Genomic DNA, 16,101 nt, shown 5'->3' on the forward strand with positions numbered 1-16,101 from the left:
AAGCACAAATGATTTTTGCGCCTATAAATCTGTCGTTCGCTTCTGGACAGAAAGCTATCACATTGCATACTCTGTGGTGCCTCTTCAGAAGACACCGCCAACTGGTGCACAGGTTTGCGTTCCCGTAAACGCCGATCAATCTGAATTGCCATTGTCATGGACTCATTCAGACCAGTAGGCGCAGGAAACCCCACCATGACGTCTTTTACAGCATCAGAGAGACCTTCTCTGAAAATTGCCGCCAGAGCGCACTCATTCCACTGAGTAAGCACAGACCATTTTCGAAATTTTTGGCAATATATTTCGGCTTCATCTTGCCCCTGAGAGAGGGCTATTAGGGCTTTCTCAGCCTGAATCTCCAAATTTGGTTCCTCATAAAGCAACCCCAAAGCCAGAAAAAACGCATCCACATTGAGCAACGCAGGATCCCCTGGTGCCAATGAAAATGCCCAATTTTGGGGGTCACCCCGCAGTAAAGAAATAACAATTTTTACTTGCTGGGCAGGATCTCCAGCAGAATGAGATCTCAGCGAAAGAAACAATTTACAATTGTATTTAAAATTTAGAAAACAAGATCGATCTCCAGAATAAAACTCCGGTATAGGAATTTTAGGTTCAGACCGAGGAGCATGTAACAAAAAATCTTGTATATTCTGAACTTTAGAGGCAAGATTATTCAAATTGGTAGCCAGACTCTGGGGATCCATATTTCAACAGATAAAGTCTGAGCCATTCAGGGGTTAAGAGGAGAGGAAAACAGGAGACTGCAATTAGAGCTGGAGTGCAACTTCAGAGGAAGGAAAAAAAAAAAAAAAGGTTTCACACAGTTCCTTTTCTCTCCTGCTTCAGCCTATAGATTAAACATTTGGGCTGGCCATACTGTTATGGTTTCCAATGGCAAGGAAACATCAGAAGCATAGAATAAACGGACAAGCTCTCGGGTGATGGAAACTAGAGCTGACCGCGATGCTAAACCTACACACCACACTAGAAGTAGCCAGGGGGCATTCCTGCGTTGTCTCTAGATGCCGCGCGCCAGCCGGAGAACTAACTACCCCTGGTAGAAGAAAACACAGTCCTGGCTTGCCTCCAGAGAATGTCCCCACAGGAGATAGCAGCCCCCCACATATAATAACGGTGAGAGCAGATGAAAAGACACACGTAGTATGAAAGCAGATTTAGCACAGAGAGGCCCGCTAACTAAATAGCAGAAAGATACAACAGAGGACTTCGCGGTCAGCTGCAAAACCCTTCAAAACACCATCCTGAAATTACCTTAACTCATGTGACAACTCATGCCACTGGAGTGGTAATTTCAGCCCAACAAGAGCTTCCAGCTGCAGAGATTCACATAAGTGCAAACTGGACAAAACATACAAAAATAGACTTAAGGACTAAAGTGTCCAACTTAGCTGAGCAGAAAACTGGGAGCAGGAACATGCAACAGAATCACTCTGGATACATTGATGGCCAGCATTAGAATGACTGAGGAGCAAGGTTAAATAGGATACTCCCACATCCTGATAGGAACAGGTGAACTGAGAAGGCAAAGCTTGCAGGACACCAGTACCACAAGAGACCACCGGGGGAGCCCACGAACCGAATCACAACAATAGAGGAGATATTCTGGACTTTATTTAATGTTAAGTGGGCACTTATTGTTATAGGAGAAATCAGGTTATTGTGACTGTCAAAAGGGCACACAGGGAATTATTACTTTCTAGGGTCAAAATGTGGGCACTGTATTCTATGGCCAGGGCCACCATCAGGGCATTACTGCCCTGACTTCTGTATGGGGCCCGGTCAGCAGAGGGGGCCCACATCTGACATCATCGTCATTCCCCGGCGAGTGCGCGCTTTCAGCCTGGAAGGAAAATCGCTCAGTGCAGGAGCGCGGCAAGGTAAGAGGAAAGGGTTTTTTTGTTTTTTGTTTTATTTTGAATTGAAAGCGGCGAGCTGGCAGGATGGAGACAAGTGTCTATCCTGCCAGGGGCAGAATAGAGAGGGGGCAGAATGGAGACAGGAGGCAGGGTGAAAGATATTGAGGTATGATTGGAGACACGGGCAGGATTGGAGACATGGGGCAGAATGGAGACACAGGGGCAGAATGGAGACACAGGGAAGAATGGAGACACGGGGCAAGAATGGAGACACAGGTCAAGAATGGAGACACAGGGGGCAGAATGGAGACACGGGGCAAGAATGGAGACACAGAGCAGAATGGAGACGGGAGAAAATGGAGACACGGGGCAAGAATGGAGACACAGTGGGTAGAATGGAGACACGGGGCAGAATGGAGATATGGGGGCAAGAATGGAGACACGGGGGCAGAATGGAGACACGGGGGGCAGAATGGAGACACAGGGCAATAATGGAGACACGGGCAGAATGGAGACACAGGGCAGAATGGAGACACGGGGCAAGAATGGAGACACAGGGGGCAGAATGGAGACATGGGGGGCAGAATGGAGACACAGGGGGCAGAATGGAGACACAGGGCAGGATTGGAGACACGGGGCAGAATGGAGACACAGGGGCAGAATGGAGACGGGAAGAATGGAGACACGGGGCAAGAATAGAGACACAGAGGCAGAATGAAGACATGGAAGCAGAATGGAGACACAGGGGGCAGAATGGAGACACGGGGCAAGAATGGAGACACGGGGCAGAAGGGAGACACAGGGGGCAGAATGGATCCACAGGGGGCAGAATGGAGACACAGGGCAAGAATGGAGACACTGGGCAGAATGGAGACATGGGGCAGGATTGGAGACATGGTGCAAAATGGAGACACAGGGGGCAGAATGGAGACACGGGAGCAGAATGGAGACATGGGGCAAGAATGGAGACACGGGGGCAGAATGGAGACATGGGGCATGATTGGAGACACAGGGGGCATGACTGGAGACACAGGGGCAGAAAGGAGACATGGGGCAGAATGGAGACAGGGGAAGAATGGAGACATGGAGCAAGAATGGAGACATGGGCAGAATGGAGACACAGAGGGCAGAATAAAGACACAGGGCAAGAATGGAGATGCAGGGGGCAGAATGGAGACACAGGGGCAGAATGAAAGATATAGGGGCACGATTGGAGACATGGTGGCAGGATGAAAGTCATGGGGGCAGGATTGGAGACATGGTGGCAGGATGAAAGATATGGGGGCAGGATTGGAGACACGGGGCACGATTGGAGACATGGTGCGGGATGGAGACAGATCAGGCAGGATGGAGACACAGGGGGCAGGATCATGGAGCAGGATGGAGACAGATGGTGCAGGTTCATGGGGCAGGATAATGGGACAGATGGGGCAGGATAATGGGTCAGTTGTGGCAGGATCATGGGACAGATGGGGCATGATGAGGACATCACATGGGGGGCAGAATGGATGCTTATGAGGGCAGGATGGGAGAACAAATGGCTAGAGCCAGGAATGAGACACACGAGGGCCAGGATAGGGGATATTATTACCATTGGGGCTAATTAAGGGATATTATTACTGTAGTGATGTATTTATTTTATTTTTTGAGTATACTGTTTTAAATGGGGGATGCAGTCCTGTTACTGTGCAGAGCGAAACTATGTCACCTTTTTTCTTCATTTGGTGTAGTGTAGAAGTTAGGAAAAAAATAAGTAATGTGTTCTGCAAGTTGTGCTCTAGCTAACTGTGTTATTTCCTGCAGAGATGAGCCCTGGCTGGAAGAAGTGACGTCAATCTGTGCTGGATGAAGATGAAAGACTTCACCTAGAGGTGTCACTGGTGAGCCAGTGTGTTACCTATACATTGATACTATACACTGTATAGTATATACAGCGGTCCTGTGTACAATGTCACCAGTGATCACTGTATTACCTTTACACTAACATTGCATACTAAGTACAGATCTCCTGTGTATAATGGCACATATGGTGATTTTAGTATTGTGTTTTTTTATTACTGATCACTATTGTAGTATTCAGTCACAAAGCGGTGGTAATATGTTGTCCGGCCATGGTGTGGTAGTATTTGTTCCTTGTAGGCGGTATTATTGGTCACCATGTGGTGGTAATATGTGGTCTGGTCATGGTTTGGTGGTATTTGTCCCTTGTATGTGATATTATTCGGTCACTGTGGTTTTAATATGTGGTCTGGACATAGTGTGGCGGTATAGTAGAGTAGGGCCTGGCCAAAAGAGTCTATCGTGTTGTGGTGGCGGCTTAAAAAATCTTTTGGTCAAAACAAAGGCTGCTGGTTATATGTGTGATCTGGTGATGGGAACTGTTTATGTGTGATTGGTGAGAAGTGGAATTTTTCCAAGAGAGAGCAGTGGGGCTGTGGACAGTTTGAGGGGTGGAGGCGAGGCTGGGGTGGGGACTGGGCAGCGTCTCAAGGGGGCCCAAAAAATGTTGCCAGTATGGGGCCCCGAAATTCCTAGTGGCAGCCCTGTCTATGGCGCTTGCACATGGCATTTATATATTCTAGAGGGTTGTTTTACCATCTATAGGGCACATAGTACCACACAATAGGTGCAGTAATAGGGGCTCATATGGCAGCAGTGGCTCAGTATTGGGGTATCAGCAGGATGAAGAGTTTGTGCAGGTTAGAGATAAATAGGGCTGTTCTGGAAATGTCAGAAGTCAAATGTGTCTTTGCTGTAATCTCTGCAGATGAGAAAGAAGGTCATCTGTAAGTTACTATTTATAGCTGTACTGTAATCTATTACATGTACTTCAGGACTAGTAATTACCACTATGTGGTCACCATATGGCGGTAATATCAGAGTTGGTCTTTATATAGAGATTATTTCCAGTTACAGCACGCTCATCTGCTGAGGTTCTCCTACATCCACTATCAGGGTGGGTTACCATAGTTGTAGTTAGGGTTACCTGGTTAGGGGCCCACTCAGAAGTTTTGCCCCCCAAAACCATATATAAAGCCACATATATAAAATCAGTAATTTTTTCAAATAATATCAGGGGTTTTTTTACAGTGCATCCATTCTAAGTTGTAGAAATAACCCTCGCAGTACTACAAGACATGTCCTCCAGCAGTTGTTGACTGTCGTGTTGGAGCATGTGCAGCTTATCTTTGTGGGCTGTGCTCATCCAGTGCACTGAGTTTTACATGTTCTCTGCAACAATGGAGCAGACAAACGTGCTTCTGGGAACCGTAGTTAAATGTATAAAAATAAGTCACCAAATAAGCTTTGTTTGCCATGAGGCTAAATGTTTTCACCATGTTGGAAATCCCAGAGTATTTGGAAAACTTGTTTGATTGTGAGATTACCCTTTAAATGTTCTCCCAAAAGAATGAATATATTCATTTATTGTAAATATGGGGTGATATGTGTTTGCTTGATATCCTAGATGACTGCTGCTTTTTATCATTTATTATTTAATACATTAGAGACAGCTAAGCACATAGTGTGGCTTACACTTTGTACTATTAGATTGGGGGCTACAGTGTGTTCTGTTAAAAAATTCATACTCAGATTTGTTTGAAGCTATCTGGGGATTTTTAGTATTTCAGATACAATAGTAAAGTTCCCTTAGTAAGGACTCAGTGTACTTAATCGCGAGAGACAGAGCGCGCTATAGAGGGTGCTGAATTAGTAGTCACAACTAATAATATACTTAAATTCAACATCTTCCGTTGCTGGTAAATTCTTGTCAGCGCTGCAAATTTGATGTCAGTGTCATGTCATGGTACTGAGGCAGCTAATTATTGCTCTCCTCTGTCATGTGTCATCATCATTAGTGATGCAAAATATCTTTTCAGAGAAGAAGACTTGAACTCTAATGCCACCTATAGGAAGTAGCAATCCTAAAAGTCAATAACGAATCTCCAAGGAGCCTTATCACGTGACTTAGGATGAAAGACAAAACCAAAATCTCAATTTGTAGACTCTGTGCTTCGGAGTCTTGCCCCTTCCTTATCAGTGCAAAGTGTAAGGGTACCGTCACACAGTGCCATTTTCATCGCTACGACGGCACGATCCGTGACGTCGCAGCGTCGTATGATTATCGCTCCAGCGTCGTAGACTGCGGTCACACTTTGGAATCACGGCGCTGGAGCGATGCCGAAGTCCCCGGGTAACCAGGGTAAACATCGGGTTACTAAGCGCAGGGCCGCGCTTAGTAACCCGATGTTTCCCTGGTTACCAGCGTAAACGTAAAAAAAACCAAACAGTACATACTTACATTCCGGTGTCTGTCCCCCGGCGTCTCAGCTTCTCTGCACTGTGTAAGCACCATAGCCGGAAAGCAGAGCGGTGACGTCACCGCTGTGCTCGCTTTCCGGCCGGCAGGCGCTCACAGTGCAGAGAAGCTGAGACGCCGGGGGACAGACACCGGAATGTAAGTATGTACTGTTTGGTTTTTTTTACGTTTACGCTGGTAACCAGGGTAAACATCGGGTTACTAAGCGCGGCCCTGCGCTTAGTTACCCGATGTTTACCCTGGTTACAAGCGAACACATCGCTGGATCGCTGTCACACACAACGATCCAGCGATGTCAGCGGGTGATCAAGCGATGAAAGAAAGTTCCAAACTATCTGCTACGACGTACGATTCTCAGCGTGATGTCTGATCGCAGTAGCGTGTCAGACACAACGATATAACGATATCGCTAGAACGTCACGAATCGTGCCGTCGTAGCGATGAAAATGGCACTGTGTGACGGTACCCTAAGACGTGGTTTGGCTGAGTGAGGGGCGTCCGACTGGGATCAGGGTAATATTTCTCCTTGCTGGGAGTGACATGTCAAGCCTGACATGCCAAGGTGACAAGACTTTTAAGCCACAATGTGCCTGTGGGAAGTATGCAAATTGTCTCTTCAGAGAGGAAGAGGGTGTGATGGTGTGATATGTTATGTGAGTATCATTTTGTGTATATTTACACTTTACTGATTTTCATAGTGTTCTCTTGTTACCCTGTATCATTCCGTGTATTCCCCATAATGTCTAGAGTCTCAGTTACCTTCCAAAAGGCTGATAATTGGATTAGCTCACTAAGGGTACTGTCACACTCTGCAACTTTCCAACGATCACGACCAGCGATACAACCTGGCCGTGATCGTTGGAAAGTCGTTGTGTGGTCGCTGGAGAGCTGTCACACAGACCGCTCTCCAGCGACCAACGATGCCGAAGGCCCTGGGTAACCAGGGTAAACATCGGGTTACTAAGCGCAGGGCCGCGCTTAGTAACCCGATGTTTACCCTGGTTACCTTCGTAAAAGTAAAAAAAAAAAAAACAGTACATACTCACATTCCAGTGTCCGTCAGGTCCCTTGCAGTCTGCTTCCCGCTGTTTACCCTGGTTACAAGCGAACGCATCGTTGGATCGGTGTCACACACACCGATCCAACGATGACAGCGGGAGATCCAGCGACGAAAGAAAGTTCCAAACGATCTGCTACGACGTACGATTCTCAGCAGGGTCCCTGATCGCTGCTGCGTGTCAGACACATCGATATCGTATGGATATCGCTGGAACGTCACGGATCGTACCGTCATAGCGACAAAAGTGCCACTGTGTGACAGTACCCTAAGGGTACCGTCACACATTGAAATTTCCATCGCTACGACGTTACGATTCGTGACGTTCTAGCGATATCGTTACGATATCGCTGTGTCTGACACGCTACTGCGATCAGACACCCTGCTGAGAATCGTACGTCGTAGCAGATCGTTTGGAACTTTCTTTTGTCGCTTGATCACCCGCTGACATCGCTGGATCGTTGTGTGTGACAGCGATCCAGCGATGTCTTCGCTTGTAACCAGGGTAAACATCGGGTAACTAAGCGCAGGGCCGCAGTCTACGACGCTGGAGCGATGATTATACGACGCTGCGACATCACGAATCGTGCCGTCGCAGCGATGAAAATTTCAATGTGTGACGGTACTTTCTGCAGCCTGACTGTATCTATGCCTCCTGATGAACCCCCTGTAGTGCCTTAATCCCCAAGGCACCTTTGTCTGGTCAGGGAGGCCTGAAAACCACCCCATCCTGTCTGACTACCCCTGGACATAAGGAGGGGGCTGGGGAGGACAGGAGCTGGGAAGTCAGTTCCTGTGTGGTGAGGATAGTGTGAACACAGCACGTCAGAGAGAAAGGGAAGCGTATGTGGATCGGCCCCCAAGCGCAGGGCAGCGGGGTACTCGGTACCGGGTCTCTCTCGGTTCTGGGGAAGTCACGGTGGCCTGACCCGGTCCGTGGCCCTGCTAAGGGGCGCCCAATTAAAGATGTAGGTGACGGTGTAGGTCGCAGTAAATAACGAGGACTCAGGGTTGCAGTCTCTTTACCTCTTTACTGAAGGCTTCGGCATCCGCAATCCAGAGCACTGTTAACAGGGCTGGCTGAGATCGGCCGGTCCGAAGGCACATCCAGAGTTCCCTTTGCAGGTGGAAATCAGTAGCCTACCTACTAGCGCCTGGGTGTTGTAGTACTTCCCTGCTGAGCACCACGGGATAGTCCTCACAACTGTCGTGTATGTTTCTGTTCTTTCTCTCTCTGTCCCCCAGATGATATGGATAGGATGCACCCGTATGACGGGGTAGGCCTGGAGTTATTTTATAGGGACCCTAGAGACGCCCCTCTCCCACAATTGCCTCCGTTGTCTTCATTAGGTGTAAAAGGGTGAGACAGCCAACCTAAAGTTAACTGCCCTGCCGTTGGTTCAAAGTAATGCGTAGAGTCTATTACTTTCTCGGCGTTCCGGCCGCCGGCTACGCGCCTCAGTAGGATGTTGCCGATCTCGGGGCACGACTCCTACTGGTTCTATCGCCTTTGTGCTGTGATCTCGTTTCTCACTTCTCCACAATATCCTTTGCTTCGTGTCCTTTCTTAAGATGCCGCCGCAATGAGTTGCAAGCATGGCTCCGTAATGATCTGTCCTTTTGCTAGGCCTCTGTCAGGATCCCACCCCTGACAGGGACCCCCCTGAATCTTCCCAAGCAACGCTCTCCTCTCACTAGATGTTACCTGGGCAAAACCCAGTCAGCTTCTCTCTAACTTCCTATCCAACCCCCAGTTTTACCAGAGTGTGAGGAGTGGCCTAATACATAGAACCCTTTGCTCCCCCTGGTGGCCGGAGTGTGAAGTGTAATGTGTGACTGTGATACCTGGTCAGGTGAACTCCTTTAGTGCAATCAGACGTAACATTTCTCCCCTTAGTGGCAGAGCGACATTACTGCAACGACCAGGACTCTGGGGCGCTGCATATGGATTTTTTTATCCTCTGTCTGCTGGATTATTTGACTCTCATCTCCTTGGACATTTTATCCTGTTACTGAACTGCATTCGTGTTCTGGACTATTGTATCCTCAGTGTGGTGGATTGTTTATGGACCTTTTAGTTTTGCCTATAATAAAGGTCTTGGGATTGTTCACGCTTCCCTCGTTCTGTTGATTGTGTGGTATCGGAGAAGGACCCTGTGACAACTGGTGGCAGTGGTGGGATCAACAGAGTGTAACCCAATGGAGAACCACCCACAGAGTGAGTACAGAAATTGGACTGTATCCAGTTTACAGGAGAGAGCAAGAGACCTGGGCCTGAACTACCAGGGACTGACTAAAGAAGCCTTAATTGACCTACTGGTGGGTGCTAGCCCAGCCACCTCCTCCCAGATGTCTGAAGGACAGGCACTGGAGACAGGGATCTCCAGCCCAAAAAGCCAGTGGTTGGTATGGTACAAAGAAGACATGGCGGTTCTGGGCCCAGGCATCTCTCAGGAGTATAAGGAGGAGGCTGCCTGCCAGGCACAGCGGAGACAAGAAGCAATGGAGCTTGAAAGAGGGAGTAATGCAATGTGGAGTGTAAACCCAGCGATCCGGGAGACTGAACGGATCATCCGGACAGAGTTTAAGCCATTTGATGAGGCTTCCGGAGATGTGGAGGGGTTCTTCAAGGACTTTGAGCAGCAGTGTGCTGTGATGGAGGTGCCCCACTCTGACTGAATGCGTTTGTTAGTGGGACTCCTGAACGGAAGCATGGCGGAGGCTTATGGAACAATTGACTCACAGCAGAATCCAGATCATAACATTGTAAAGCGGACTATCCTGGATTACCATGCTATCACCCCAGACTCATATAGGGCCAAGTTCCGAGACCTCCCATGCACCACGGGGGGATCGTTTAGGATGTATGCACATAAGATGTCCCAGGCATGTCGGAGATGGCTGAAAGCAGAAAACGCCTTTACTGTGGAAGATGTTATACAGGCGTTCCTTATAGAACAATTTCTTGCCAAGTGCCCCACAAAGGTAAGGGAATGGGTCCGGGAGCGCACGCCGTGTACCGTGGATAGAGCTGCAGCCCTGGCTGATGAAGACATTACTATCCGACCGCAATGGAGGAGGCTTCTGGACAATGAACCACGGCCTGCTTCCGTGCCCCATCCCCCTCCGATTACAGCATATCTGCCCTTCCACCTAGTCATAAGCCGATGACAATCACGCCTCACAATCCTGGGCTCCAACAGTTCTGACCACGACCTGGGGGTATCACAGAGAGGAGATGTTATGGGTGTGGGCAACCTGGACATTTGCAGGCTGGCTGCCCCTCAAGGATTCTGAGGGAGCCCCACCTCATCCAGTGCATCTTGTGCACTCCATCCCACCTAAGGAAGAGCTACCACCACCCCCACAAGAGTGGACCACCGACCACAGCACCATAGATACCCCTCCTGGAGTGTACGGACTCCGGCCTTTGTCCTTTAGCTACCCAGAGCAATGGCAATGCCACCTGCAGGATGTCTTAATTGATGGATACAAAGTGTCAGGATTTAGAGACACGGGGGCATTCCTGACTATTTCTGACCCCTGTGTGGTTCGACCTGAGGCAATTCACCAGGGTCCAAGAATTCTCATTGTCCTGGCGAGGGGTGCCCGCAAATATATGCAGCGAGCGTTGGTGTGTTTGGATTATGGTTTGGGTGAAAAACTGTGTTGGATTGGAGTTATGGGAGGACTTCCTGCAGATATCCTCCTTGGAAATGACATTGGTGAGTTGCAGTGTCATTTGGTGGGAACAGTCACCCAACTACAGGCCCTTCAAGCACCACGACATCCGGACCTTACCTGGGAGCAATCTGTTTGGCCGGAAGGTCCATGGGCCTCTCACTCTTCTGAAAGAACAATTGGAGCAAGATATTGCAGACATCGGAACGCCCATCATTCCTTATGTTGTAGAGTTCAGAGACCGTCTCGCCCAGCTAGCTACCTTGGCTAATGAACATCAGCGAATTACCCAGTCCAGTCAAAAAAACCTTGTATGACCGTAACGCCAGGACCCGGAAATTTACGGAAGGACAACAAGTGCTCATAATTATTGCAACCCCTGCCACTGTACAAGGAACTATAAACAGGGGAGCAATGTGGACTAAAGTGAGCAGGCCAGAGGTCTGTGTAGACCTCATGGTGTGCTCACTTATTATGAGGGGGAGAGGTTGTGATGGTGTGATCTGTTATGTGGGTATCATTTTGTGTATATTTACACTTTACTGATTTCCATAGTGTTCTCTTGTTGCCGTGTATCATTCCGTGTATTCCCCATATTGTCTAGAGCAGTGTTTCTCAACTCCAGTCCTCAAGACCCCACAACAGGTCATGTTTTCAGGATTTCCTTAGTATTGCACAGGTGATAATTTCATCACCTGCTCAAGCATTAATTCCATCGCCTATGCAATACTAAGGAAATCCCAAAAACATGACTTTTTGTGGGGTCTTGAGGACTGGAGTTGAGAAACACTGGTCTAGAGTCTCAATTACCTTCCAAAAGGCTGATAATTGGATTAGCTCACTTACTGTCTGCAGCCTGACTGTATCTATGCCTCTTGATGAACCCCCTGTAGTGCCTTAATCCCGGAGGCACCTTTGTCAGGTCTGGGAGGCCTGAATACCACCCCAACCTGTCTGACTGCCCCTGGACATAAGGAGGGGGCTGGGGAGGACAGGAGCTGGGAAGTCAGTTCCTGTGTGGTGAGGATGGTGTGAACACAGCACGTCAGAGAGAAAGGGAAGCGTATGGATTTTTTTATCCTCTGTCTGCTGGATTATTGGATTCTCATCTCCTTGGACATTTCATCCTGTTACTGAACTGCATTCGTGTTCCGGACTATTGTATCCTCAGTGTGGTGGATTGTTTATGGACCTTTTAGTTTTGCCTATAATAAAGGTCTTGGGATTGTTCACACTTCCCTTGCTCTGTTGATTGTGTGGTATCGGAGAAGGACCCCCTGACAGAGGGCTAGAACTCTAGTGCCGCCAATAGGAAATAGAAATCCGAAAAGTCAAAATCTATTGGATCAATAGTGATGTAATGACTGGACATTGTGGTCATGTGACTTTAGGCTCTACAGACACCATTCTATAAGTCATCTGTGACAAGAAGAAACAGCAGGAGACCATTGTGACCAGTGATAATAGAAATAAACAGTATTCTTATATGGCATAAAGTGACTGTTTGGGCCCCCTAGACTCCATGGCCGAAGTGGATTTGTAACCTCTGCATCTACTGTAGTTATGTCCTTAACAGGAATACGTTTTTTATACATTGCGACTATTGCAGTGTGACACTGGTCACTAAACTATCCACCAAAGTTTATGTCCGCCTCTTCATAGCAATGTAGGCGGTCATGCCCAGCCTTTTTCTACATTTGTAAAGACAGCAATAGTGACGCATGCACCTTCATCGTGTGCTCCTATATGGCAGCCAATGGCTTAGCATCTTAGCATGTGTCATTAGTATATCCATTCATCTATATAGTTATATCACATTTTATATAGAGAGATATTATATATACTGAACATACACTGCTCAAAAAAATAAAGGGAACACTAAAATACCACATCCTAGATATCTCTGAATGAAATATTCCAGTTGCATTATTATTCATTACATAGTGGAATGTGTTCAGAACAATAAAACATAACAATTATCAATGTAAATCAAAATGAATATCCCATGGAGGTCAGGATTTGGAATGATACTCAAAATCAAAGTGGAAAATCAAATTACAGGCTGATCCAACTTCAGTGGAAAAGCCTCATGACAAGGAAAAGACGCTTAATATTGTGTGTGGCCTCCATGTGCCTGTATGCCCTCCCTACTGTACAACGCCTGGGCATGATCCTGATGAGGCGGCGATGGTCTCCTGAGGGATCCCCTCCCAGACCTGAACTAAAGCATCTGCCAACTCCTGGAAAGTCTGTGGTGCAACGTGACGTTGGTGGATGGAGCGAGACATGACGTCCCAGATGTGCATATTCGGACTCAGGTCTGGGGAATGGGCGGGCCAGTCCATAGCTGCAATGCCTTCATCTTGCAGGAACTGCTGACAGACTCCAGCCACATGAGGTCTGGCATTGTCCTGCATTAGGAGGAACACAGGGCCAACCGCACCAGCATATGGTCTCACAATGGGTCTGAGGATCTCATCTCGGTACCTAATGGCAGTCAAGCTACCTCTAGCGAGCACATGGAGGGCTTTGCGGCTGTGCAAAGAAATGCCACCCCACACCGTTACGGACCCACTGCCAAACCGGTCATGCTGAAGGATGTTGCAAGCAGCAGATCGCTCTCCACGGCATCTCCAGACTCTGTCATGTCTGTCACATGTGCTCAGTGTGAACCTGCTTTCATCTGTGAAGAGCACTGGGCGCCAGAGGAGAATTTGCCAATCCTGGTGTTCTGTGGCAAATGCCAAGTGTCCTGTACAGTGTTGGGCTGTGAGCACAACTCCCATCTGTGGACGTTGGGCACTCAGACCATCCTCATGGAGTCAGTTTCTAACTGTTTGTGCAGATACATGCACATTTGTGGCCTGTTGGAGGTCATTTTGCAGGGCTCTGGCAATGCTCCTCCTGTTCCTCCTTGCACAAAGGCTAATGTAGCGGTCCTACTGCTGGGCTGTTGCCCTCCTACGGGCCCCTCCATGTCTCCTGATGTACTGCCTGTCTCCTGGTAGCGCCTCAAGCCTCTGGACACTACTCTGACAGACACAGCAAACCTTCTTGCTACAGCTCGCATTGATGTGCCATCCTGGATAAGCTGCACTACTTGAGCCACTTGTGTGGGTTGTAGAGTCCGTTTCATGCTACCACGAGTGTGAAAGCACAACCAACATTCAAAAGTGACCAAAACATCAGCCAGAAAGCATTGGTACTGAGATGTGGTCTGTGGTCCCCACCTGCAGAACCACTCCTTTATTGAGTGTGTCTTGATAATTGCCAATAATATCCATCTGTTGTCTATTCCATTTGCAAAACACCATGTGAAATTGATTGTCAATCAGCGTTGCTTCCTAAGTGGACAGTTTGATTTCACAGAAGTTTGATTTACTTGGAGTTATATTCTGTTGTTTAAGTGTTCCCTATACTTAACAAAAATTGTGAAACAACTGAAATTATGTCTTATATTCTAGGTTCTTCAAAGTAGCCACCTTTTGCTTTGATGACTGCTTTGCACACTCTTGGCATTCTCTTCATGAGTTTCAAGAGGTAGTTACTGGGAATGGTCTTCCAACAATCTTGAAGAAGTTCCCAGAGATGCTTAGCACTTGTTGGCCCTTTTGCCTTCACTCTGCGGTCCAGCTCACCCCAAATCATCTCGATTGGGTTCAGGTCTGGTGACTGTGGAGGCCAGGTCATCTGGCGTAGCACCCCATCACTCTCCTTCTTGGTCAAATAGCCATTACACAGCCTGGAGGTGTGTTTGGGGTCATTGTCCTGTTGAAAAATAAATGATGGTCCAACTAAACTCAAACCGGATGGAATAGCATGTCGCTGCAAGATGCTGTGAGCAAATATCTCAATAAATAACTCAGCAGCATTTCAAATACAGATCAATAGAATCTTATCAAGGAAGTATAATTATTCATTGTATTGCCGCAAAAAAGCTGGACCAATCATAGGCCAGATCGTGGAAATATATAAACAACGAAAGAAGGAAAACGATCAAAAAGGCCAGAAATATATAAAAAAATAGACAAAACTTTATTACAAATACATAGAACAGACATAACAGTGGGTACTCCCACAGGGCATATGTGCAATCCAAATAGAAACACGGGACATGGGAAGACCGATGGCAATAAATCAAATTGTAAATAAGTTTATAGCATCTACAAATATAATGTTAAATAACAATAGGTACCCCTAAAAATAGTAGCAAGGTACTCCTGGATAATATTGGTTCACACCTAGTAATGTGCTAATACCCTTCATGGTCACTAAGGACCATCACTAGTACAAAGAGGGCAATGAAACACCACTCAGGTAGGAGACAACAGTGATAGTGTAGTTAGTATTGGAGCTTCTCATACCTAAGTAAATGACCAGGAGACCGCCAGAGTAGTATAGGGGGGAACCGTCGGTGCAACCCACCATCAAGATGCTGTGGTAGCCATGCTGGTTCAGTATGCCTTCAATTTTGAATAAATCCCCAACAGTATCACCAGCAAAGCACCCCCACACCATCACACCTCCTCCTCCATGCTTCATGGTGGGAACCAGGCATGTAGAGTCCATCCGTTCACCTTTTCTGTGTCGCACAAAGACACGGTGGTTGGAACCAAAGATCTCAAATTTGGACTCATCAGACCAAAGCACAGATTTCCACTGGTCTAATGTCCATTCCTTGTGTTCTTTAGCCCAAACAAGTCTCTTCTGCTTGTTTCCTGCCCTTAGCACTGGTTTCCTAGCAGCTATTTTACCATGAAGGCCTGCTGCACAAAGTCTCCTCTATCAGATGTTGTAGGGATGTGTCTGCTGCTAGAACTCTGTGTGGCATTGACCTGGTCTCTAATCTGAGCTGCTGTTAACCTGCGATTTCTGAGGCTGGTGACTCGGATAAACTTATCCTCAGAAGCAGAGGTGGTCTTCCTTTCCTGGGGCGGTCCTCATGTGAGCCAGTTTCTTTGTAGCACTTGATGGTTTTTGCAACTGCACTTGGGGACACTTTCAAAGTTTTCCCAATTTTTCGGACTGACTGACCTTCATTTCTTAAAGTAATGATGGCCACTCGTTTTTCTTTACTTAGAATTTGTATTATGGCAAGAAAAAAGCAGCTAACAGTCTATTCAGTAGGACTATCAGCTGTGTATCCACCAAACTTCTGCACAACA

This window comes from Ranitomeya variabilis, chromosome 5, assembly GCF_051348905.1.
Source record: "Ranitomeya variabilis isolate aRanVar5 chromosome 5, aRanVar5.hap1, whole genome shotgun sequence".
NCBI classification, from domain to species: Eukaryota; Metazoa; Chordata; class Amphibia; order Anura; family Dendrobatidae; genus Ranitomeya; species Ranitomeya variabilis.